This window comes from Tachypleus tridentatus, chromosome 1, assembly GCF_004210375.1.
Source record: "Tachypleus tridentatus isolate NWPU-2018 chromosome 1, ASM421037v1, whole genome shotgun sequence".
NCBI lineage: Eukaryota > Metazoa > Arthropoda > Merostomata > Xiphosura > Limulidae > Tachypleus > Tachypleus tridentatus.
In genome coordinates, this window is record NC_134825.1 from 83,095,353 (window position 1) to 83,121,701 (window position 26,349).

Here is a 26,349-nt window from a genome sequence, read left to right on the forward strand (position 1 = left end):
ATTATCTGCTACATTAACTTTCCTAATTTTATGTGAAATCGTAACCACCATACAGAATAAATCAAAATTATCCGTCTCCTTTCTTTCTATAATAACTTTAAAATGTAGCAAGAAAACCATAGTTGCTTAAATGAAATAATATAAAGTTCTTAACGTTATACACCTGTTTTTAATTACATTCAATTGTCACGTGTAAGATACCAACTTCTACAGCTTCATTTCCTTTGTCCAGTGTACAGATACTAGATTGTACAGTTTTCTTTCCTTTGTCACGTGTCACATACCAACTTGTACAGCTTAATTTCCTTTGTAACGTATCAGATACTGAAATATACAACTTTTTTGATTTGTCACATGTCAGCTACTAGCGTATATAGTTTCCTTTAATTTATCACATGCAAAAGTTTTGAAAGCCAGCACAGTCCTCGGGGTAAACATTCTTCTCTTGCTCCCTTTCTCTCTCTTTTTTAACATTTTAAGAGCTTAAAGAGAAGATCCTAAATTAGAACAGTAACGAGTTCATAAACAAGTCAAAATCATAGACGCAGCCGTTTTTAGTTCACAGTATAAGCTTGAAACATCAATAAAGTAACAACAGATATTTATTAAATATATAAAGCAAAAAGTATTTTTTAATTATTACTCAAGTTATAATATCAGTTATTTTTTAATCAAGAGTGTATATGGAAAGAAAAGCCAAAAACTATGCTTTTTAAGATTAAATGAAGATATAGCTAAAAGATGCTTTGTGAGTTTTACTGTATAACCAAATTTCTTTCCTCCAGGTCCACGGGCAGCTGCCTCTATTGCTTCCATGTCAGCGCGTCTACTGACATGCTATTATAATCGCGGAATAAAACTTCGCATCAGAAAGTCCTCGACAACTTTAAATAACCAATCTATTAACTAAAGTCATTTCAAAACAATGTGTTTCGAGTTCTACTGTTTTATAGTTCTGATAGAAGAAATTATTAGCACCACAATGGCTCAGGGGTATATCAGCGGACTTACAACGCTAAACTCCGGGTTTCGATACCGTGAGGGACAGAGTACATGTAGTCCATTGTGTAGCTTTGTATGGTCTGTTGCTTCCAGTGAATGATTAACTAACAAACTTAAAAGTTTGTAAACAGGAAAGAAACTTTGACCATTTGAAGACGTATTCTAACGAGCTTAGAAATTCACAAACAGGAAGCGAGCTGGCACTTTGAATTATGAATAGGGCGACAAATCACTTCTCCACTAGTGTAAAAGGTTCTATAACAGACGCCAGAATAGAGAAAAATATTGCAAGCACTCCGATCGTTCAAGGAGAAGGAAAAAGATGTCTCTTACCGTTAGTAGAGTGCAGATAACTATCGTGTAGTTTTGTGCCAAATTGATAAGCAAAACCGTTAGTAGAAACGCCAATTCTGGCGTGAGCTCTTTGTAAGTATTAAAATGCTATTATTTCTTAAATATCAGTCATCATGTTCAAAAGATAAATTGTGTAAATATTAAATGATTGTTGCCTTAAATAAACGTGTTATTGGAACTCTTAGTCTCGAGTCTCTTTGTTTCAACTGTAAAGCCTCGAGTTAGTACCTGCGTACTCCATTAGCCCACTGCATCCTTACTTTAAATAGATATTTCATGTAACAGCAGGCAATATTAGTCGAAACTCCAACGGCTAGGCCGAAACATCACACTCGGCCTGCCTGGAAGTCAGCTCACGACCACGTTACATTTCTTTCTGAAGCCGAACTGAATTTGTGGTATCTTTATGTGGATGTATATTTAATCACTTTTGCTTTTTTTACAGTCCCAAAATCCTGGCTTCAGTAAAAATTCCACTTAACACTAAACGTCGGGACTCTGAATCAACAGTAGAAATGTTCGGAAAGTCACTGTGCAGTTTTGTAATCATATTTTATTTAGTCTATTTCAAACCAGCAACTGATAGCGGTGTTTAGAAACAAAATAAGAAGGATCCAGGCCTGTATTGATGTCAACGGGGGTCACTTTCAACATTGTTTATGATTGTCACTCATCTTTACCTCCTGTATTCGAAATTGAAACATGTCTGTTAATAAATATATAAGTGCACAGTGACTTTCTGAACACCCTGTATAACTTTTTTTAAAAAAAAATTAAGTGACTGATATCAATCATAAAGGAATAACTTTAAAAAATTGTTGCCTGCAAAATTTATGTACATGTCGGTTCATGTATGTTTTTTTTATCTCTGTGATTCACTAGAATAAGGCGTTGAAATTTATATAATTACTAAACAACCACTGTAAATTATTATTACTGTGTGAGAAAATAAACATTAGTGTACAAATACGTCATTCATTCCTAAACGTGTTTTATGTTTCGGCCATAGGCCTACCAGATCTGACACAGCCGTTAATTTTTCACAAGGTAATAATGCCCTAAGCGTCCACTAACAATTATATGCAATGACGAATTTTATTAACACTATTATACTTTGGTTTGTGTTGGAATTACGAGAATGTATCAAACTTTATATCTGAAGCTGGGATTTTCAAAAATACGGAAAAAACTTATTGAGACTGATCGTTATTGCTGTATATATGTATAACTGAACGTCGGCTATATTTCATTACAAATATAACGTTTTTGACTACCAAAATATTGCGGGTTGTGCTCACAACTACAAGTTACTGCAATGCATTTCTATTATTTAACCTGTGTGCTATCAAAGACCACGGAGTTGGTCAGGAATAAGGTGATTGGATGTATAGATTGTTACTACTACCGTAAGTTTTCAAAATCAATCTCACCCTCACCATTGAACCTATAAACATGCGTGTAAATTATCCGTTCAATTTCCGAATGCCACGTCATTTTACACATAATTAGTGTCTTCCTGTGAATAGGAAATTTGACAAATTGCAACCTTGTAAAATGAACGACAAAGTATTCTGGTTACATGAACGTTGTATGCAAATTACTCTATAATTACACCTGCAATTAAATGTCAATCAGAAGACATTATATAAAACTTCTAAATTATAAAGCATGTTAAAGTAATTTGAAATCCCACTATGCGACGAATATAAGTTTTCGAAATGTTAAACGTGATACATAATAATTTAATTTCATCCATAAATACAATCTTTACAGAAAGAAGCATTAGTCTGCTTGCTACATACAAAACTTAAGAATACATCTTTAAAACTAGAATATTACAGAAGTGAATGCTCATGACCTAAGCCCTCAAATCTAAGTATATTTTATAAAACATGCCCAAGACCTATCAAATTCTGTGTACGCTACTGTATTACAGAATGCAATATATAGAGCAAACGCAGTAAATAACTAAGTATGTTGTAATTCAAATTATGACAACCATAAACCAAATTGCCAAAGATGTAGGCGATAAAAAATTAGCAAAACAAACGAGTACGCCAAAATAACCAAACAATTAAAAAAATAATATACTTATAAAAATCTCAGTCACAAATAATATTATCATAATCATTAAAAGTAGAATTGCTGAAAAAACAAAACAAATTGAACTATTGCAAAAGTAATACCATTTATAAAAAGGGTAACATAATATAAAATTGTTTGTTTTGTAATTAATCACAGAGCTGTACAAAAGGCTATCTGTACTCTACCCACCACTGGCATCAAAATCTGATTTTTAGGGTTGAAGAGTGAAGGTCTAACACAATTAATAACTAAATGCGTATATAGTGAAGAGGAATACTATTATTCTTTATTATCCAACACAATATTTCTTATTCAAAGTACAGTCAAATTAATTTCCTCCATCGAAAATAGAATACAACTACCTCCAAGAAAAATCAACAACAACAGTTTCAAACAAAGCTGTGAATGTAAAACAACAACAAAAATGCATCATATCTCTCAAAAACGATTAGCATAAATATATAATGTAGGAGCTAAAAGTTACGACAATAATAAAAACTCGTATTTCGGAAACCAAAATAAAACATAAACAAAAAAAGATAACAATAATGAATTAACAAATTAAATAATAAACTTAAAAGTTTAATATTATGTATTTTTGATAAAATTGCTTGCAAAATTATTGAAAAAGAATACCAATTTTTAAGATTCATGTCACCTTATGAGATTAGCTGTATCAGAATGGTTCAAATTAAACCAATTGCAGTGAGGTTACCTTTTTCTGTCACTAAAACACAATGCATAAATTAATGCTTCTGACATCCTAGTAACAGGTAAGAAACATTCTGAAGACTGTAGACATTTTTGTTTCACAATTTATTTCTCACCAGAAAATTATTGTTTTGCATGTTGCAATTATGCAATTTCGTAGGAGAGGTAGCTAGAAGAAAACACGCCAAAAATCATTTGTGATGACGAAAAACACACTTGAAGTAAAATGTATCTCAAGAAAGCTGGTATGGGTATAAAACTTTTATTAAAATAAAGTAGAGAACAACGTTTCGATGTTCTTAGGTCGTCTTCAGGTTAACAAAGAAAGAGTTTGTAAATGACCATTGCTGGGCACATGTATTAGTGGAGAGTGTAAACGTGTTCGGGATCGTACATAGCGTTGGAGTTTGATGTTAGGCTATTCATTAGTGTAGTTATGTATAAAGGTGTTCCTTCACATTGGTTTTAGTTGTTGCATAAGTAGAGCTTCTTTGATTTTGCGTTAGTTTCCCAACTTAGTATCTGGGCGTTTTCTATGGGCATATTGTGCTTATTTGATTTGCAGTGTTCAAAAACATGTGAAGGTGTTTGTGTTCCTTGAATCTGGTTTCCAAACCATTGACAAAATTATATGCACACACCTAGATCAACAACAAACAAACAATAATCAATTCGAGGATACAACAAACTACAAAACCTTACACTGCTGCACACCACAGTAAAAAAGATATCCAACATTTGTAAAACATCTTAATAAAACAACATTCCAGTAAACACCAAATTTATTGAAAACCAAGTGTAAAACTAAAGCCCATACTATTTAAGAACTACACTAACAAACACAACACGCGCAGATAGCCCTCGTGAAGCTTTGCGCGGAACTCAGAAACAAACACTACATAAGCATATTAAGTTGGGAAAGAAATGCGAAATCTAAGAAATCCTACTGATACAACAACTACAGCCAATATAAAGGAACATCTTTATACCTGTACCAATTAATAACCTAACTGCAATGCCACCTACGATCCCTTACATGTTTACACTCTCGTTCCTGAGACATGTGCCTAGTTACAAACTTTCTCTTTGTTAGCCTGAAGATGACCTAAGGTCGAAACATTGTTCGCTACTGTATTTTAATAAAGGTTTTAACACTCATACCAGTAGTAAGCTTCACTGTATAAAAGAAAATGTTAAGCAAGGCAGAATTTTATTTTACCTTAGTTGTGTATTATTTATAATCTCTCTTCAGATAATAAGGAGGTATTGAGTGTTAGGAACGATTCAACATTGTGAAGTTACACACTTTTCATTATTTACATACAACTTCATTTCTCTAATAACAAATTGAATTTTTCTTTTCGATTTTTACTACAGGGGATAGCGCGAACGCAGTCCCCACTACCAAAATTACACGCTCCATCTGTCCCAGTTTGGAATAGTGGCATAGTTCCACCCACCCAGAGTGCAATGGGTGAGCCTCGCTCTGGAGAAGCCACCTTGTTGATCATGGCATTCTCAGCGCCAGGTAAGTATGCTCTATAACAACAACAAAACTGACAGGTATTTCGTTTTGAAGTTCTCTATCCCCTCCGGGGGTGCTCAGAAAGATGGCCTTTCTCTTCGCCCCACTCGTGATTTTAGGATATTGAAGCAGCTACCCAAAGAAAAGCGAGAAAAAAGTGACGGACGAGATCATCTTTAAATATGGTACAAACTCTGAGCAAGCAAGGAAGACGAAAGACCGACAAACTGACACCAGACACCCATAGATTATATGCTAATACCATAAAATCAAGGGCCGATTTAGGGTTCATCAGGGCGGCCGGGATCTGTAAATCCAATGCCGAAAGTTAGATGTGGGGGAAACGGGAGAACCCCGGGAAAACCCACTTTCACTAGCTGGTACCAATGATCCAGCTAGTACCAGTTTAGTTCACTTCATGAGGATGGAGGGTCGCACAGGGAGAAAAGTGGGGCTATGTCACTATAATGTTTTACCCTTATCATTAACGTGTGAAAGTCATTGAGAGTCCACTGCACTGTACAACGAAACTCCAGGTTGGGGTTCTAGAACTTGTTCTGGTAGATTCTCTGGGTATTCCTCAGTCGTTTGGGAAAAGTTATGTCTTCTGTGTATTCTAATTTTAATAGCTTGACAGACGGTAGGATGCTTATCTGTTATAGTTGACTTATCCGAATAGGTAGCTTGTGTAGTTTGCATCTGGGAAGACGTTTTAGAGTGAAGTGTAATAGATGACATTTCAGTGAATTTGTTGAGAAACTGAGGCTTGTTCTGTACATGACCAGCGGCCGTATCGTCGCTTGTCTGAGAATGGTTGTCGTTCTTCATGATAAAAGTTTGTGAAGAATCGGATGGCGGTTTGACAGGAGACGATTTGACTACAGACTGTGGGGGTGGGGGGTGGAAGAACGGATTAGATGATACGTTAGGTGGCGAAACAGATTCTGGTTGCTTGGGTATCCACAGATTGAGTGAGCGACGGCGAGGACGTTCGGCACTAAAATGAAAGATGTGACAATAACAACCATTACGTAAAATCGTATCGGCAATATGTTTAGTGGTTGTTACCATTTTCATGAAGTTGGTAGCTTGTCTGGAGGCTTTCGAGTAGATTCGGTGCACGGCGTATATCTCGGAATTGGTTTGACTTTCAACAGCGCATTTGATTTCACTCGGTTGAATGGAATGGTGTATTCCTCTCAGGAAAACAGAGAAAAGGTTTGTTGGGCCCTTAGTTGGTGAACATTTGATATTAATTTGAGTATTCCACGGCTCACAAAAGTATGATAAGTCCGTAGGCGTTGACGGCTGGAGGAGAATACCTTCCCGGTGAAGGATCCGGGTTCTAGATGGGTCTAAGGAAGCGCCAGGTTTAGCCTGCGCGATAAATGTGACTATTTGAAGAGGCGAGAGGTGGGGTGGCAGACCGTCGACGATTACCGGCGGGACAGGTGGCGAGATTGGCACAGTGGTTCCAGTTAATGAGAACGTCATGCTGGTAAAGGGAGGGAAAATACACGTCTTACTTGCTGAGTGTCAAAGCTAGGAATGAATGAAAATGTTCTATACTCTTCATGTAAGGCTTATGTAAACACAAACGCAAACTAACGTGGCAGGGTTTAGTTTAGAGAGAGAGAAATCTGAAGAATTCTCTCTCCAACTGGGGTGATCAGGAACGTTGTGGTTCCTCTTCCTCCCTTCTCGTGAAAAATTATTGAAATTTGCATGGGGTTTTTGCCTTTCTTTTATTTTGACTCTTTTAGGTGAAGGAGTGAGGTTGGTCATAATACTGATGAGCGAGACAAAGGCAGCACCGGAGAGACCAGCCAGGCCAGGATCCAAAAAGCAGATGTCAAAGTAAATATGAACGCGAGACGACCCGTTTCAGGGCAGGGCAATAATGTTGCTTTGGCTGGGATCTAAAGATCCAATGCCTGAGATTTGGATGTGGGGAAACGGGAGTGCCCCGAGAAAACTCACTTTCACAGGACAGGCACCGAAAGATTTACCTGTCCTGTGCCCGAGACCTGAAAAAGAAATACATATTATATACGTAAGATTTATCCTTTATGTACTTTGTTGTGTGATTTGTAATTGCTGAAATATGTTGTATGGTGAAATATATTTGGTTGGTGTACTGGCTAATTTACATAGTGATGCAGTTAGTTTGTTTCTCTGTTCTGCTTTTAAATGATATTTGTATGACATTTCTGTTAGTCTGTTTCTAAGAGATGGTAAGTTACTGATTCGGTGTATATAGTTTACGGGAGTGTATGATGGTAATCTGTATGCTGCTCTTAGTATTTTGTTTTGTTGTACTTCGATTTTCTGAAGTGTTATTTGACATATTATATGTGACTTGACATCCATACTCTATTAACGGACGGATTTATGACTGTATGTTGTTAGCATGTTTTTTTCATGTTAATCTTGTGTCGAAAGTGATGTATCTCCTCAAGTTAATAGGCGTATTTACGAATGAGAATTTTGCTTTTCGAGAGTAATTTTTGTCTTTTTAGATTTCTGTTAAACGTGATTGCTTGCGATTTAGTTGGATTAAAAAACGCTCTCCACTTGTTACTCAGATTGTTTCATGTTTCTTGAACGCACTGGGTTTTTGGAGGTAATCCAGATGGCAAGGTCTTCCGCGTCTTGCGTAAGGCTTATGTAAAAACACTTTGTAGTTTTAAATAAGGTGTAAAAATAAAATGTTTAATTAGTCTGAAAAACGTTTTGTAAATACTCGAAACAACTTTCAAACTTTATAATGGAACGTCTTATTATCTAGAACTTTATTTATATAAAATAAAACGTTTTGTATAATTTAACATTTATGAAACGTAAAAGACATATTTCAGATTTTTAACCTCTCGATTGGAAGCGTTTGTCTTGACGGCTGCGCCACCTAGCGCTGTATTTTGTTTCTTTTTCAACAACATTGTAGGTACAAATAAGTTGTATGGTTTTTTCTTTTATTTAAAATTCTTTGTTTGTTTTTTGAATTTCGCGCACAGCTACTCGAGGGCTATCTGCGCTAGCCGTCACTAATCTAGCAGTGTAAGACTAGAGGGAAGGCAGATAGTCATCACCACCCACCGCCAACTCTTTTACCAACGAATAGTGGGATTGACCATAATTATAACACACCCACGGCTAAAACACACAATATTTGCAAAAAAAATTCATGTTGGTGATGATAAGCGACCTGAGATACATTTCGACTAAACAGAGTTCATGGATTATGTTTGTTTGTAGTTAAGAAAAAAATACTTTATGGATTTGTAATGTGTTTTGCTCACCATAATTACAGAAATTTGGTTTCTGTCGTTATAAGTCCGCAGAATTACCCCTGTGTTACTGGTGAGAAGTGTTCATAGAAGTCCAACATTTCAATGAAAGAAAAGAAAATTCACTATTAAATTGAAGGACAAGTGTTGACTTATTCATTTTCAAGAAACTGGTTTATTTTGACGAGTACAGAAATTAGCACGTCACTTTTGACAAAGAATGGCGAAGGTTCTTCAAATGTTAAATACTCGTTTTTATGCCTTCAAATCGCTTTATGTTACGTTATTAGACAAATTGTATAAATTTAAGTTAACTTTATGAAATCATTATAACAGAGCAATTTACTACTTCATTTATGCTGTTTTTTTCTTTTTTGCTTATCCAGTTATTTTTTCAAACAATGAATGTAGGTCAATTTTATCATTTACCTGCCAATGATATAAAATAATACCTCAAGAAGGATTTAATTTAAAAATAAAATATCCTTGAATATTTGAATTATTTTTAATTACATCACTGCACATTACTCTTGGTTACCTGAACAATGTAACTGAATTAGAATAAATGTTTTTCTTTGTAAAGTTACCACAGCTGATATCAAGATAATTGTGACAAGAAAAATGATTGGTCTGACATAATTTCAGTGCATGGTATCCTTGAAATAATTTATAATGCCATTCATTTTTTCCAAAAGGACGTTTTATTTAGTAACTAGTAACTGAGACCCACAGTCTCAGCCAATTACATCATGTATAAAAACACTTCATCAGGGTTCCCAAAAGATCAATAATAGCTTTAAATAATTATTTTACAGTGAACTGTAAAAATGTTTTAAAATGATAAAAAACAATGAAAAGCTTACAATTATTCTTGAACATTTATATAATGTTGACTGAAAAGTATCTTTCAAACTACACACTTAGTCATTTTTACCGATAAAATATATTTTGTAAGATAACCACTACCATAACATACTGACAGAAAATGTTTTAAATTACATGCACAAAAAAAATATCCTCCACTGAATGTTCATGTTATTTACAAAACAGAATGGACATCTGCAGATTAAGACTTCTGAACAATTACCTTCATAGCTTAGGCTTCAATTAAATACTACTAAACACAAATAGAACCTGTTCTTTTTTCCCATAACCAAAAGACTGAAATAACTTACTTTCACTAAATGTTTCTCAAACCAAGACATATTTTGAAATTTCCTACTTTAAATAAAAAATTGCAGAAAGAGGTATAATAATAAACACTATAAGATGAAGTAAAAAAAATTCTCATTGTGTCAAATGTGATGATATTAACCAAGATCAACATTCTAAACATTAATTTGATAAAGTCAGTATAAAAATACAAAGAACAAAGGCAACATCATGTCACAGGGCACAGCAAGGATAAGATCAGGTACTGTACACTTTTTTTTTTTCTGCATGTGATGACCAACCATGATAGGCTGGCTATCCTTGCTTCCTCAGCTGGTTTAGTAAGTTTTCATTGAAATTCGCCCTTTTCCTCCTAAGTAATAAACAAACAAAAATGCCAAAAATGTATTTTTTTTTTTTACAGAATACCTACATTGGTAAAAATTATTACAAAGAATTGATATTTTAAATATCTAACAGAGGAACAGTCCATGAAGACATGATCAATAAAAAACCTTGACAGTAAACAAATTGTTAATACTACATTACCTACAAGGATAAATAAAAAGAGGAAGACTGTATGTGATTCTACAGTACTTTAGATTAGTGGGAAACTTCTTACACATGAAAACAAAGAAAAGGACTAATATTGTGTTAAAAAGGCAAATTATTTTAAGAAAAAAAAAAGGACTGAGTTTACCATAGGCATTTAATGAAGCTTTGTGGAACAGGTATCTCTAATTAAATCATTTCTTTGTTAAAGATGAAAAATGTCGAATATCAATGTTAAATCAAATAAATTAAATGTATTAGTTTTAACATTTGTTAGTACACGTTAAAATATCCACCTTTCAGTACACCTGGGGCCATATGGACCCCTCGTATATTTAATGATCATAATGTTGAAGCTATGATTTAGATGTTGAAAAGTTAGCCTACTTGCTTCTCATAGCATTGTGTAGATAAACTGTAAGAAAGACTGAGTACCATAATTATATAATATGTGATTTATTATAACAAAATATGAAATTTACTTATATCCATTTTCTCACATTTATTCACAAAAATTGTCGTCATTGACCTATATTTCGATAATATAGAGCTACTTCTTCTCTAACTGACATGTCACAATTAAAATTAATAAAATATGCTAGGAAGAAACAGATTTCTTGAATACATAATGAAAAAACAACAACAAATTGTACAAAAATGTTCTTGGGGTCCCAACGAACTGAAGAGGGTCGACCAATTTCAAACTTTGCTTCACAGCTAAACTAATGCCAAATTTTGGACAACATATAAGCAAAACGTATTCTGAGTAAACATAAAGTGTTTCTTATATCTCTTACCAGTCATTTTACAAACACTCATCACACTATACACTGGGTGTAGAGTGATTAGTGCAGACATGGTTTCCACATGCTGTACAGGTTTGAGGGACATTGCTGTCCGCGAATCTTTGACAAAGACGACATCGTGTTTTTTTGGTGGAAAATCATGACCAGTTTGCGGTCTTGTGTCAAGCAATCCTAGATCTACAAAGGCAGATTTGACGCCTTTCTGCATTGCATGGGGATACTGCAGATGACTCTGAAGTAAGTTGTGCATATTACTTCACTTTGGGAGAGATCTAAATACATAATCACTCTTTATCACAATGGATAACCTCTGCAAGTCCATACACACAATGCCTGATGAAGACACAGAGCTCCAAATCTGTATATTACTTGGTGTCTTCATGGACCCCACGCAACCTTTTATTCACAAAAATCATTTGACTGCAAAACATTGAAAGTTTTGTAATTTTTGAGTCAGAGGATGATAATGTGACAATTACATAAAAATATAACTGATCAATGAAAAAATATTTATTGTCAGGGTCCATACTGACCACAGGAGTACTGATGAAGGTTGACTAACCTTCATTACATTCAAGTTATTTTGAAGTTTTACCTTTAAATGCTCTTAGTCTTCACCTTTTGTATTAATGTTAGGGTTTTCTTTTTCTAAGCCTTCCACTGATTATGCTACTGCCTTTTCTGCTTTCTTTTTCTTCTTTTTTCCTGACTTAGGTGCCACAGACTTGCTAAGTAATGCCAACAAATAGAAATTTATGTCAGATAAGAAATTTGTCATTGTTTTTACAATGGTTATTTTAATGTCACACATATACTTTAAAATGTTGGAGACTTTATACAGTATAAAGTTACTTATGTTTTAATAGCCTGAATACCAACTTTAATCTTTAAAGTAAAAGAACTGTAAATATTTATGACTGTAAAAACTCATATTACACACAAATGATCAAGTAGCTCAACAATGACATTCAATATAAAACTATTACATATCAACAGCAATGTTGCATAAACCACTAAAAGAATCCAGACTATATTATCAAGTTTAGCTATAAATTGAAATAAATTTATTAACAATAAAATCACTGCAGCAGATTAAATCTATATCACTTTCTAACAGTTTATTAGTGTTTAAATGTGGTAGATCTATACTGAAATATATTTTCAGTTTACTGGAGCAAAGCACATGAATGTGGTAGTTTGTGTAAACTACTATGGAAAAACATGTTACTAGTATAAATATTTACATACTTTCAAATAAGAAAATTAACCTGTATTTCAGTCTTAAAAAGCTACTTATATCAAAAGTTTCTTTTCCATTTAACCTAACTATTGATAGCTTACCAGTAGGATTTTGCAACATTATGTGTGACTCATTTCCAAATATCATTGCTAACAATATACAAAAAGTCTCCTCAGTGTTTTGAGATTGGCTTGTTTTTTAACAGTATACACAGTTTAACTGGCTGGTTCTTTTCATTAACACAAAACAAATCTTGCAGCAACACAAAAATTTAAAACTGTTGTCAGAGAAGGACTTGTTTTTTTATTAAATGATACTCTCCCATAATTGTATATAAGTGGCTGAAAAATTTACCTTGATGGTATCATCTTTAATGTCATGTTCTGTTTCATACATGTCACAATCCACTGCTTCACCTGTTATTTTGTGCGAGCCAGAAGGCATAAGTAATACAGTAAATTTAAACTGGGCCACCAGTTCTCCTGTGAGAAGAAAAGTAGAGCATGTTTTATACGTCATAATAACTTTAACACATACAATAACAAAAGGCAATGTTTATGTAGAAACACGCATACAGTGAATGGATCAGTAAACTGTTTGAAGCATATCTACCAAAGATACTTGTTAACTTACATCTCACATTAGCTGCATGCTGTTCATAAACGTGGACTTGTGTAACTGTTTGGATCCTTCATAAAAGTGCCAGTATTGCACATGGAATTTGACAACGAATATCAACAAAAACTTCATCGCTAATTTACACTGCTGGTGGTTAACTGTGCACCTTGTCTGGTTAAAATTCTTCTTCACTTTGCCTTTATGGACCATTTATCAAAACTGTTAGGGAGGAAGCACAAAGGTTTCATGTTTTGTCTCTCTCTGAGAGACAAAGAAGTAATGTGAACGATTTATCAAATGTTCAGAAATTTAATGTTGTATAAATATATTACCAAAAATATTAAATAAATAAAGTAGTGCAAAATACGATAAGCAAGATAGATGATACAATAAAATCCGAAACTCTTAAATAAAAATACTTTTATGAATTGATGTTACATAATGTAAGCTTTGGTGCAACATAAGTTTGTATAAATATCAACCTTGTTTGACACTAACTTGTAAGTACTTTAAAAGGTTTTTATTTGCCTGATAATTACTTTTGTTTTCCAGTAAAAAGCATAATTATCATTAATATTGTTTATTGTATCAGCATTTTTTAGTAAACACTTAGTTTTATATCCCTGCAGAAGTGTAGTTTCTTTGAACATTCCTGTACTACATTCCAGCAGATTTCAATGATTGTACTCCTGCATGTTGTGTTGACTGACGACTACATATTTTTTAACAAATAAAATACTTTCACAGAAATTTGGTGAAACATCCTTTAATATTCGTTGTTCTACTTATTCATATGCATATTAATAGCACAATAAATTATTAACCCTATCTCAACAGCTAATGGGTCATAGGCCATGTCATTGCATTTGTTGACTTGCTCATGAAGTTTTATTGAACTATTATTCTATGAACTTATCTTCCTAAGTTTGGGTTCAAACTGTACACAATAATTCACATCTTCATATTGAACATTATTAAATTTTTTGTAATGTAAAAGTAAATATCAAACACATGCATCTAAACGTTGATTTGTATGTGTCACATGGTATGTTAAACTCAGTACTGGTTCAAATTAGATGTTTGTGACGCCAAAATACAAAGTCTATAGTTCCGTTTGAATTAGGAACTCAAATTATAAATATTGACAAACTAGAACGTAAAATAGAATCTTTTGCTCTTTATTTGCTGAGCTATCACTGTATTCATGCAGTGCAACAAACACAGTGGTCCTAACTCACCTCTTTCCAGTTCTGGAAATGGTCCCTTATATACATTTACTTCTAATATGGCATGTGAGTAAGCCAATGGAAGCTCAAAATTTCCCCTTAGTGATTTTTCTCAGCCATTTTCATAAAAATAGTTTTCTTTCATTTTTTCGAAACAAACCTTTGTGCTGGTAAGTACAGTCTTCAGCCAGTTCAAGATTTTGTTATTGTTTGGAAACAAAAGCAGCTAAGTAATTAACTAGATAAATAATGGAATTCTATGGTACAAATGAAGAAATGTATGATTTTTTGGTTATTTAACTGTAAATATATCTGAAAACAAAAAACAAATAATTTTCCTTCACATTCTCTACATGTTAAATTTCTTAAGGTGTAGCAAGCTATAAGCAGCAGAAACAAAATTGAATGGTTATAACTAGAAGAGATAACTGTTTGCTTTACTTCTTTATTTACTGTTCTATGTTTTAAGAAAAATATGTTTAAGAACTTGTTAGTAAATAGTAATAATACATATATTTATAATTATTCAAACATGACTGTAATTTACCAAATACTAGTCCACTAAAACAAAGCCCAGATAGGTCACTTTGTAAAAACGAATAACAGTTTTATGTTATTGGATATGGCAGCACGAGTGCATGTGCTGTGTCATTGTAACTTCTGCATTGTCATTTAGGCATGGCTTAAAGTTTAATATGGTTTGGTTTATTTTGAAGTTTGTGCAAAGCTACACGAGGGCTATCTGCACTAGCCATCCATAATTTAGCAGTGTGAAACTAGAGAGAAGGCAGCTAGTCATCACAACACACTGCCAATTTTTATCAACAGTGGGGTTGACCATAACATTATAACACCCCCCATGGTTGAAAGGGTGAGCATGTTTTGTGTGATGGAGATTTGAACCCACGACCCTCAGATAATGGGTTGAGTGCCTTAACCACCTGGCCATGCCAGACCATAAAGGTGAATATAATAAAAATAATAAATCTAAGCTATTTGGTCTAAACACTTACATGTTTGTTTTATATTCCATAGTCATTGTAGAATGAAAAAGGCATAATTAATATTCATTTCCTAAATTTATTGATATGGTGATCAAAAGTTGGTCAAATCGAATGAACCCCTACAGAGCTTCATTTACGAAAATAACAAAAATATAAACTTTTTCTCAAGAAATACTTGATAAAAACTATCTGAACTTTATAGGGACATTGCATGTGAAATCTGGAAAATACGTTTAATCTTAAAATAAAAACTACTTTGCATGTTAGATTGGCAACATGTAAAAATAAAAAGGGATGAGAAAAACATTATTTAACAAACATCAAGAGTTGATAAAAAAAAATCTGACAATTTGCATATGGAAGCCTTAAAATGTTTACTGATAATCTGCTATATTTTGTGAACACGTGTTTACTAATTTAAAAGTAATCGAATGAAAACTGTAACAACCACAAAAGGGTTACAGAGTTGACTACAGGAACCATGCCTGTGTTGAAATGGTTATATACTGGCAAAAACTTCAAAAGTTGAAACAAACAAGATGATTAGAGAGAGAGAGGGGGGGGCAACTTCCATAATTCCAAAAATTCTTTTTCTCAAAATTTTGACACAACTACAGCATTTTTGTTCATGTAGTTATCTTGTAATAATGATATTTTATTCTTAAATCTTTTATAGAAATAACAAATATGATTATACTAAATTTCCACAATCAATAAATTAAAAAAAAGTATATAGTGATCAACAAACCTACCTTTTCATATAAAACTGTAAAAGGTTCTATTAGTATAATATTACCTGGATTTGATATACATATTCAAAGAATCAGTGAAAAATAAATTCCTTTACTTTTACCAAAACATGTTCATATACTTATAACACATTATCTATTCAAATTAACCACATAAAACAATGTAGCTTTAAAAACCTAACAATAACATTAGCTTTATATGTTAAAGATTAACATTATCACAATGAGTAATACAAGTTTTCATCTTTTACATAAAACTATTAATGTCTGCATCGAAAATGGACCAAATATTTATATTTACCTGATTACAAGAAAACAACTGAAAATGTATTCTCAAGAAAACTGGTGTGGCTAACAAAACTTTTAAACTAACGTAAAGAACAATGTTTTGACCTTCTGAGATCATCTTCAGGTTAAAATAAAAAAGTTTGAAAACTGACCTACAAATAAATGGCTTAAATCTGGGCAATCACATGCCACTAGTTCTAGCCAACATTTTCATGATACAGATCGAATCTCAAGTGATCAATTCAGCCTTACACCCACCACTATACTGGTACACATATTGTGTCAATATAACAGCTGGATGCACACTTATTTTTTTTTTTCAACCCCATTAATTCCATACAGTAACCAAATAACATTTCTCAACCTCAATATTGCAAGAACTGACACACAATTCAAAACAGAAATCCACAGAAAAATACCAATACTGGACTATAACAAAACACAACATTTCAGTATACATCAAATTTATTCATAAACCAGGTACAAAACTAAAGTCCATACTATGTAAAAACTACACTGACAAACACAACACCAACATTATTTATGAAATATAGTGTAAATGCTACAACTTTTATAATGGAGAAACAAGTAGAAAAATGGAAACTAGTTTCAATGAACACCAAAAAAAAACACCTTCACACATTTTCGAACATTGCAAATCAAATAAACACAACATAACCATGAAAAATACCAAGATACTAAGTAGAGATACAAATATATAAAAATAAAGAATCCCTACTTATAAAACAAAAAACCATAGTTAAACCAATATAAAGGAACACCTTTATGCCTATTCTAATTAGTAACCTAACATCTAATTGCAACATCCCCCACAATTCTGTGCCCCTTTTCACTCTTGTTGCCAAGATATGTACCCAGCAATGGTCAATTACAAACTTTGTTATCCTGAAGACGACCTAAGAAGGTCAAAACACAGTTATGTACATTATTTTAATTAAAGTTTCAATATTCATACCAATTGTTTTAAGAATACATTTGTATTTCTCTCTTGACGTGGGTCAAAAGCTACATTTTTGTATTTCTTGACTCCATTCAAAATGTTATTCAACTACTATTTTGTGAATTAAAGTTAATAAGATTGATATGAAACATTAAAATGTAATCCAAATTTTAGTATTGTATGTTAGTTAATTTCTCAATTTAAAAGAACTATTTAAAAAAACCACCTAGATATTGGTATGTTAAATGCAACACCACCTACAATCCCTTAGATGTTTACACTCTCGTTCCTAAGACATGTATTTGGCAACAGTCAGTTGCAAACTCTCTCTTTGGTAACCTGAAGATGACCTAAGAAGGTGGAAACGTTGTTCTCATTTTTATTTTAATAAAAGTTCTAACAACCATACCAGCCGTTTTAATATAAATGTTTACACTAAAAATCATTTCCATCTTAAACACCTGGTGTAAAACAGACCACAGAATCAAACTTTCAAAGGTAAATTATTAACATAACAGTGGTTACAAAATAAAAAACGTTTCGACATTTACCTTGCAAACTCCTGAGCATAACAAATATTCAAGCACATACACACAAAAATATCTCACATTTATAATTAATATATGAAAATAAAATATTTAATAAATCATTCTTTGCATGTGATAGTTGCATATTTTTCGTGTGTATAAAAGAAACATTTCATTAACAATGATCATCAACCATTTGAGCAATGTAACCTACAATAAAAACTTTTAAGTTTTTTCAGTACAACAGAGCAACTAAATAACTTGTATGAACTTTCAAATCTATTACCTTATGTTTTAAGAATCATATTTGACATTAGACATGCATAAATAAAAAATCTTGACAAATACCTCAAAGTGAAAGGCATGTTTCCAAACTTCTTTTCCACTTCACTGAAAAATGCTGCAAAAGAAAACCAACATAATACATTCCCATTTACCCAAAGAAACTTCTAAATCACTAAAGGTTTACATTTCTGTAGAATTTTATTTTTTCATACATGTATGTGTAAGTGATACCAAGTAGAATTATGCACAACGAAACTTGCTCAAGACAATTATCAGTACAAATATTCTTGGGTTATTATTAACGTTTAATTTATTTGTCTACATAGTCTGTTGCATTTCCAAAATACTTATTGTTTCTACAATATTTTTAAACAGAGTTCTCTTCCTAGATAATATACCAACAAAGTAAAATGCCTCTTCCAAAAATACAAGGGTAAACTAGTTGATCTCAAAAAAAAAAAAAAAAATCCATACACACCTATATATGAAGTCACTAGATACATTTCTTGAAGAAAATACAGTTACAGAAGTCATGTTTCAGATGCCTTGTTAGAAAAACCTGAAGTTTTATGATTTTTTTAAAAATCAGTATGAATTATTCTAATTGCAGCCAACTACTGTAAGCTTACAGTGATTTCTTCTTAATTTTTATTTTAATACTGTGTTCAGATTACTAATAACAAATTAATGAAAAATTAAAGCTATACTTTTGAGAGACTCTTCTCTTGTTTCTCTTCTACACTTAAGTCTCAGTAAATCTAACAAGACATAAAGGTGTCTTAATGAATAAACTATTGCTTGTACCTAATGGTAAATTAAAAACAATTTTACAATATTACCTAACACCCACACCTACATACACCCAGTGGCCACTTTATTAGGTACACCTATCTACTACTGGATAGGACCTTCTTCTGCCTCTAGAACAACCTGAATTCTTCACAATGTGGATTCAACAAGGTGCTAGAAACATTCCTTAGGGATTTTCGTCCATACTGACTCAATATCATAATTCAATTCCGGCTTCATGCTGGTTATGCCACATTCTGACCATACCATCTGCATGTTGCAGCAGAAATCAAATTTTTTCAGAACAGTTAATGTTTTTCAATCTTTAATCTTCCAGTTTTGGTGATCCCGTGCCTACTGTAGCCTCATCTTCCTGTTCTTAGATGACAGGAGTGGAAGCTGGCAAGATCTTCTGCTGATATAGCCAAACTGCTTCAACTTTCAATGTGTTGTGCATTCAGTGATGCCCCTCTGAACATCAATGTTGTAAAGAGTGGTTATTTTAATATTTGTGGCATTTCTGTTAGCTTGAACGAGACTGACCATTCTATTCTGACCTCTCTCATTAACAAGGTGTTTTCACCCACAGAACTGCTGCTCACTTGATGTTTTTTTTTATTTTTGCACCATTCTCTATAAACTCTAGAGATTGTAGTACATAAAAATCTCAGTTTCTGAGATGCTGGAACCATCACACCTGACACCAAGAATCATTCCATGGTCAAAGTTGCATCTTCCCCATTCTAATGTTTGGTCGAACAACAATTGAACTTTTTGACCGTGTCTACATGCTCTATATAGCAAGTCACAGCCACATTATTCACTGTTTGGTTATTTGCAGATGTACCTAATGAAGTAGCCACTGAATGTATATATTACAAAAGAAAACTAGAAGCTAAAAATGTAAGGTTATGTAAAACTTGTTAAAATTTTAATTTATTGTATTACATCCCATTTTTATATAAAGAAAGTCTGAGAGGTTTATTATACAGATCCTGCTTTGAATGTTTCCTGACATCAAAATGAAAACCTTATATATTACTCTGGAAAGATATTCAATTTTTTTTTCCTAAAACACTTAATAAAGTAATGTGAGTAAGCAAATATGAAATACATTAAAGTATAGGTTGCACTAGTCTCAAGGAGGTCAGAACATACAACAAAAATATTCCCAACCTAAAACAAGCTAAATTCCACCTTCTTCAATATTACTGAATCATGTTTGGACTGATTTATGTATAAATTTTTATACCTCTTGTATTAAATGTATACAGTGTGGAAACATTGACTCATATATTTATCTAATTAATATCTCTATACTGTCATGTGTAAAACTTTTCTTCATAATGGTATAACTGTGTATCTAAGCTAAAAAGTCAGCATTGTTGTTCACAGTGTGAATATGGCTAACTGAAATAGCGTCTGTCCCACATGAAGAATAAAAGTGTCGATTCATAAAGCAAAAAAGTTAAAATAGTTTGCTTTCTCAGTGTAGTGCATTTATCACATTGTGAAATACTATTCAATACCTTAGAAGGTAACGAATGCTACCTCTTTTCTACCACTGATCTTTCAGTTAAATGACCATTCTAGCTATCATAATAGACTGCTAGTGACAAAATGTAGTCCATACATTCTCCTAGACATCACTTTCAACTGTTGTTTTCTTGAGCAAACAATTACCTAAATTGTTGATAATCAAGTAAAATCATACAATGCAGAGCCTACATTGCAAAGTAAAGCTTGGAAAGTAAGGACTGCCACTTCATTTCAGACAGAGAAAATCAGTAACGGTGTAACTGCAAACCTGAGAGTTAACCATCATCTTAAAGAAAGATGTGTATATTAAAGAGAAGGTAAGAATACAAATAGTTTCACATGAAAATGTTTATGGAAATTTACTGTGCATAGAGAATGTATCATCCCCCTACTGATGGAGAGCTACTGTCACAAGTTGATTACAACATGCTCTAGCATAATTCACGTTATAACATATCTTAAACTGGAGATAGCTCAGAGCTAATTACACACACAAAATCTCAAAGGTAGACACATGAGGAATAACACATTAAGGTAAGCATATCACTTCAGAATTTAATTGTAAATGTGTCATATACTTAATTGTTTTTTTTTATTATTAAATCACTAGAAACTTCTAAGCACACGATTCTGGTTTTCAAAAGTCAAATATGGCTTTGTTTTGTTTGTTCAGAAAAAAATATCAGTAAAAACACATTTTGCTATTTAAGAGGCTCATTAATATGACTAAACTTTACATTTTCACTAAGAGCAACAATGACTTAACTTCAATTTTCAGTAAAACACATTCTTTTTTCTATAAAACTGCATGCATGCACAAAATAATTTCTCTTCTGAAAAAATATCAAGCAAATATGTAATTGCAGTACAGTTCTAGAATAATATAGAATGTTTCAACCAGTAAACACACAGTTCCAAAAAATTTGACCATTCCACTAATATTCTAACATATTAATCAACTTGAATAAATCCTACCCTATATATAATTAAGCAATGGAACTTTCTACACCTGTGTGGAAATACAATGTCTACAAGTCAAAAGACCAGTCCTTTTCCTGGAGTATTGCTCATACTATACAAAAAGCTATATTATTTCTACTCAGCTAGAATTACCTCTGTTACAAAGACTATAATAAGATAGTAATTTAAAGTAATGTAATGTCATACTTCTGAACCACTTTATTAATAATGACAGATTAATTCACATTTACTACTTAAATATTTCATAATTCGTCACTTTTATAAAGCAAAATATTCTGATTAATTGAACCTTAATAATTATTTTATTTTTTATATATAGTTTGTTTCAGAATTTTCACAAAGTCACATAAAAGGGCAATCTCTGCATACCCATTCCTAATTTTGAACTGAAAGGCTAGAAAAAAAACAAAAAAAAAAACAGCTAATAACACTCACCACTGACTATTGAACTGCTCTTACATATCATTCTTATAGCACAACCACAGCCTCAGAGATTAGAGCATGTCACTGTGAAAATGAAAATCAATGAACCCCCTCGAAGTTGCTTTATAGCAATACTAAATATAAGTTTACACCTAGCCCTATACACATCATGAAACAGTTTAACACTATGCTTACATGTAGTTAGGTGTCAACTATTAAAATTATCAATAGCCTTTTAGAGAAGCACTTTATGCAAATTTACAAATAAAAAACAATAACACCACAACAGTATGATAATGTACAAATAATCAAAGAACTAATATTCACTTCCAATTAAACCAAACTATATACTCAGAGTGAAATTTAAAAAAACCTCCATAGTAATCAGAATAGTTAATTAAGTATACTTTTCTTACATTTCTACTTACAAACATTAAAATGCTTTGTTTCATCACCTGGGTTCCTTTGCTGTTAATAAAATTTTAGCCACAAGCAGTACAGTTTTATTCTGTTTCTTGTGGAAGATAAACTTGGCCTGTTGAAAGTCGTTGGAGTTACTTTATATTAATATTTTTTGCATATTATTACTCTGATGTGCTACGACTGTTTCTACTGTCTTTTGTAATGCAATTTAGATATTGCTTAGTGCAATTTTTCTTACAGTTAATATGACAGTCACAAGTTTTGAAAAATACTTACAACACACAGAAAGTTAATTTTTTTTGAAACACCTTTATACTCAAGTCACATATTAATTATGTACAATTAAGAAAAGTCAATGTAGATAAGGTGTGCTACACAAATTTCTAATTAATCACACACTACTTGGGTAAGAAATTAGTGCACTTCTTTCCCATAATTACAGACCAACCATCATATATATGGTAAGCTAGCAATAACTTTGTTTTCAGATAATTGGATATTAACTTTTTTGTGTTTACTTTTAATATATTTTAAATATGAAAAAGAATTTAATAAACTAATCAGTTGTTTATGCACTATAAAACAGGTCCTTAAACTTTCAAGCAATATTTTATCAAACGTTACTGACTGTCTAATATCGGTTTTATCTATATTTTTACTATTTTCATATGTAGATAGCCTGTCAACAAGCAAATATAACCCTTCTCCAAAAAATAATGCCACTTTATTAAATAAACAAACATGAAACAAAGGGTACAAGTTTACCATTAGTATTTCATTAATCTGTCTCTTGCAATATTTAAGACAGTAACATAATTACATATCACATTAAAAACATCTGAAATATGGTCCTGTGGACTTGCACTCCACTCTTAGTAAAGAACTTGGATAAGGGTGTTCCTAGAAATTCACTGTTTGGAAAAACTTTCACAAGAAATGACCAATGATGGATCACACATCATTTATAGCAGGTTTCTACAAATATTTTCAGGTCTAGAAGTTAGCCCCAAAACTCCAGATCCATGTGTACCAAATCAAACTTCACTAATGTTTTTACTGAGAAATAGGGGTTAAACTATTACTTGGATTATGTGCCTCTTTTGTTCCACAAAATGTTCTAAAAAAATTATTCCATTACATTTCTAGTTAATAATTTACATACTTTGGAGAAATTGTTGCTCATAAGTTATTTTTGGTTGCAAAAGTTCAGGTGTTGAACAATATTCAGAGTTGTTGCATACAGGATCTGGCATGTGTTCAAATTGTAAGCAAGCTGGTTTAGGCCTTGCCTCATCTATTTTATATTTAGCTGTTAAGGCAGGAACACAAAATATGTGTAGCTTGGTTAATTTTATTTGATTGGTGATTGAAAACACAATGTACAAAAACCCACAAAATACATATAAAGTTACAGAGCAATTAAATAAACTATCAGACCCCTCTTGCCACACCAACTCATCACGTTCTCTCTTTCAGAACTTTGCAATACTTTTTTTCTGATATTCAAGACAATTGTTTATAACCAATAGAAAGCCAAAGTTCTTCTCTATCAAATGACATTTTATATCACATTGTTTTCTGCACAGATAATTGTCTATTTTACTTCCAGTTCAAACTTTATTCCCAAGGGAAACTCATTAATGAGTTTAGTTGAATTTTTGAAGAATTTTATCACACAGTTAGGAAGCGAGAAAAACTGTGATAGTCACAGAACATTGTTTCCTTTCCACGTTATTATTCTGTGCTTGTTGGTACATTACTTGACTAAATGAAAATTATTTAAAAATCTGTTTAAAAAATGAGATAACAACAACCTACCAATGAAAACCTGCTGCAATCACGAAACTTAATAGTTTTCATTTATTTCCAGGAGTACATCCAAGAGACATAAAAGATGACATTTTGAAGTATTAACTGAAACCTCTGGTAGTGCTTACCATTTTTCAAGGTCATCCAAGTTTTACAATCATAAAATAGATCACCTTCAAGAAAACATGCCCAGTACTTACCAAGAAGAAGAAAAAGACATCAGGTGTCGAGTATTCATATTGTTCAATTGTTCCAGTAGAAGATCAGCTTGAAGCTGCTAAGGACAATCTAAAAGAAGTATAAAACGATTTGAGAGAATACAAACAATAAATGAAAACTGATTCTATCGCAAAACTGCTATAAATCCCAAAAGAAAAGAATCTTCTCACCAAAGCGCAAGTTGATTTGATGTCACTAAACTTCAATGATAAAACGTTGGATCTTATTGAGAATGTTTATCTTGCAACCTCAAATTACTTAGAATACTACCTAGTGAGAAATAAAAGTATCATGAAGTCGTTCGTAATTATGGATACGAGCTATTTCTGAAATCTCAAATCTTAAAATGAAGTTTCTTGAATGGGAGCTTTATAGCCGCGTTTCTGACAAGATAATGTAGGAAATTTCACGCTCAAGATGAGATTCAACCATAATCCTATAAGCAATCGCAATTTTAATCTGCTTCGATTCAGCCGTATAATAAAAATACATCTTTAATAATGAAAATTTTGCCTAAGAAGTCTTCGCCCAAATGAAATATTTTGGATAACGCAATTTCACGCGAATGTGAATTTTGTAATAGAAATTAGAAAATTTTTATGATAAAAATAACTGTAGGATGAAAGAAAAATTTGAGAATTTGAGCTAGTTAGATGAAGTAATTTAAAAATTAGAAATCTTTATTTTGTTTGTAAGATGACGTTTGGAGAAACTTTCGTTTCACTAATTGGATAAATAGAATAAAAGTTAGATATTTTGATTTCTAAACATCAAAATAGAGTTGAAATTGTTGAACAATAGACTGCAACAAGTGGTTGACACATTCTCTTGGTTTATATGTATAATATAACATTTTGTTCTTTATAGGTAAATACCAATTTTAAATAAAGTGGGTTGGTAAGAAATTAATTTACGAAAGTTAATTTTAGAGTAAATAGCTTCTAAATTCTAAAAAAACTTTAGGGAAGCATTTATAAGAATGGACAGGATTTAATAATTGGTAGATGTATAAGGTAGTAAAGAACAATATCGCTTGCTGTCTTGGGTGCAACATTCTAACGAGTTTAATTTTTATGTTTTCTGATCATCTTCATGACTTCCATCTCTGATACCAAACCAGCTAACTTTTTGAAAAGTCAGTCAATTTTTTTCTCCGGAAACCACTGAAAGTTCTGTAGATAATTTTAAATCAGCCTTAGAAATGTACAGTACTGTAACTATGTATTAAAAGTTTTAAAAGTGTAATATTTGTTTGATATTCATTTGGTACCGATATTTTTGTATTTTCTAATTAGCCCACGTAAATCAACATAGGAACTTTTTATTTTAAAAAATGGTCTCCTCGTAATACGTCGATTTCTTGGGGTAATATTTTGTCTACCTTAAGTATTTTCTAACAATTATTGTTCAGACAGTAAGTATTACTTTGTAATAATTGGTTTTTACAATACATAATTTACGGCATTTTCACTGCTGTTACGGCATGCTATTCCTCATCTGACGGTCTATAGGCATCTCGTTTATTTTGTCCGAAGCACCTGCACCAAGCGCTGTATCAAGTACCATCCTGTAAAATCACGAGACGTATACGCTTAAAAAGTAAAAAATATGCTTATTGTCATATTCTTTAAATTATGAATAATTGACGTTACTAGTGTTATACAAATTAAACTTCAGTAAAAATCGTACAGTATCATTTGACAACTTTTATCTTAGTCTGAAGAAAATTTTCTGAATGTCTGAGATATATTAATGGTTCAGTACATCGCAGAATTTAATGTTCATCTTGCCTAA

At 32.3% G+C, this 26,349-nt stretch overlaps 1 long non-coding RNA gene and 1 other non-coding gene across 2 annotated transcripts; both read right to left on the reverse strand.

Moving 5' to 3' along the window:
- Window positions 1-5,526: 5,526 nt before the first annotated feature.
- LOC143233925 (U1 spliceosomal RNA) lies at window positions 5,527-5,688 on the reverse strand. The gene has a single exon (XR_013018408.1). It is a non-coding gene; the product is annotated as a U1 spliceosomal RNA (small nuclear RNA).
- A 3,958-nt stretch (window positions 5,689-9,646) lies between these two features.
- On the reverse strand, window positions 9,647-25,084 carry LOC143253849 (uncharacterized). Its single transcript, XR_013029868.1, has 6 exons — window positions 24,726-25,084; window positions 24,537-24,624; window positions 18,436-18,487; window positions 13,069-13,196; window positions 12,070-12,202; window positions 9,647-10,489 (listed from the first exon to the last, which is right to left on the reverse strand). It is a non-coding gene; the product is annotated as an uncharacterized LOC143253849 (long non-coding RNA).
- Window positions 25,085-26,349: the final 1,265 nt, after the last annotated feature.